Source organism: Frankliniella occidentalis, unplaced genomic scaffold, assembly GCF_000697945.3.
Source record: "Frankliniella occidentalis isolate FOCC.00 unplaced genomic scaffold, Focc_3.1 Scaffold61, whole genome shotgun sequence".
Lineage (NCBI taxonomy): Eukaryota > Metazoa > Arthropoda > Insecta > Thysanoptera > Thripidae > Frankliniella > Frankliniella occidentalis.
Genome location: NW_026267191.1, coordinates 887,320 through 889,433, shown reverse-complemented (window position 1 = coordinate 889,433; position 2,114 = coordinate 887,320).

Below are 2,114 nucleotides of genomic sequence, written 5' to 3'. Positions count from 1 at the left end.
AGCATCACTCAGCCACACCCCTTCCCTTCCAGAGGCGCGTAATGAATTGTTGACAAGCAGCTGGAGGCGAGGCGCGCGCGCGCGCGGTGGAGTGGAGTGGCGGGGCGTGGCGGGGCGTGGCGGGGCGCGGCGGGGCGTGGCGGGGCGCGGCGGGGTGCGGTGGCGCGCTCCGGATGCCTCCGGAGAACATAGCAAGTCGTGGTAGTTTTGCCCTCAACTCAACCCCTCCACTCTAACACACGCGCACACAAACACATACACTTACGCCCCTCCCCCCGCTCTTCCTCTCTCTGCCGCCCTCACGTGCGTGTGTCGCGCGGGGGGTGGAGGAGCCGAGGGTGTTGAGCAGCAAGGTGATGATCTTGTGGTCGTTGCGCCCTTGAGCCTCGAGGAGCGGCAACGCCAACGACCTGTTCTACAAACACTTACCGGGGCCGGAGGAGGCCGCCGGGGCCGCCGGGGCCGCCAGGGCCGCCAGGGCCGAGCATACATGAAAACATTGCCATTCTGCTGCAGCGTTTACTTTCACTCACACGGCCTGGGCTCTATATTGTGTCAAGAACCGACGCCCATGCCGAAGCCATTTATATAGGCAGTGATGAACTTTCACCCAACTAACACCTCCGGAGAAAATTGGTGGAATAAAAATGTAAATTTCATTTTTTTTGAAGTATGAAAATATGCAAAAACTTTTAAAACACACATTGGAAAAACAAAGGTGCTAACTCCTACCTTTGAGAGGCATTGACCAAGTTTGATGCCTTAGGAAAAGCACTAAATGTGACCTTCATACCTTAAGCTGGCTAGCTTCATAGTGCCACACAAGTGTAATGCCTTTCCAAAGGCACTTAACTTTGGCACCCCAACTGACTATGCTCTTGACTTTAGTGCCCCTGGAAAGGTGTTGTTTTGTGCCTTTGTTTTTCCACTGCAACTTAGATTTTTTTTAAAAAGAAATCTTGTAAAAAAGTAGTGTGCTGTAAAATTTATCGGTATGAATTTTTCTTCTTGTTTTTAAAATTGACGTATTTAGTTTTTACAGAGATACAAAATCAGAGAGTCATAAGCTACTCAGACTCAGTCATAGTCAATATTAACCACGCGAGTTAGAATATAATTTTTAGTTGATGTAATAGCTTATTCTCTTTCCTGTTTCATCAGTAGCGAAAGGTCCTAAAAAGGTAACGTTTTCGTGCACATTCAGACCGGATGCGATTTCGTTCCTAAAACTGGATAATTTGTATTAAGTATTACATAATGTATTAAGTAATTTGTCAAAATTAAGGAACAATATTGCTTACAATCTATGTGCAGTGCACGAAAACGTTGCCTTATCCGGAACAACATTCCCCCATTACATTTACAGTGTGGGACATTCTAGAGAGATCCTTTGAAGCCACGTTATTTTTGCAGGTCAGCAGTGACACAAAAATTGTCAATTTATATGTACGACGTCGGTCTTTACAATCATGACTGGGGATTTTTTGTGTGTTTTTTTTTTACACCGTCCCACATGCCGTGCGTGTTTTGCCGTATACAAACGCTCTGAGCTGAAAGCAAGAAGATGCGGCGCGCGCGGGCGGGGGGGTCAGCAGAAGGAGGAGAAGGAGGAGGAGGAGGAGGGACACCCAGAAAAATAGTTTCTCGATTCAAGTGCAAGCTGACACAAGATGAAATTTTCCATTGAAACAAGGCAATTTGACTTTAGAATAAGATTTTTCTTTTGTTCGAAAAAAAATTTCAGCTTATTTCATGAGTAAATTTGATCTTGTGTTAACGTGTACTTGAAACAAGAAAAATTTATACTTTAAACAAGGAACGGTTTTTTTTGGGCTGGAGGAGACGGCGATCAGGGAGAGGCCCGGGGGAGGAGGCGAAAGTCTGCTGCTGCTGCTGAGGCGCCACGGCGCCACCGACACGTGATGGTATTTATCTCCTCCTTTGTCCGCCGCGAGCGGCAGCGGCGGCGGCAGCAGCAGCAGCAGCAGCAGCAGCAGCAGCAGCAGCAGCAGCAGCAGGTAAGAGGAGGCAATGCTCCTTAACCATGATGAAAATGTTTTAATAAGGGCTCTCCTCGGCCGCGGGGCCAGCCGGGGGCGCGGGCGGGCGCGGGA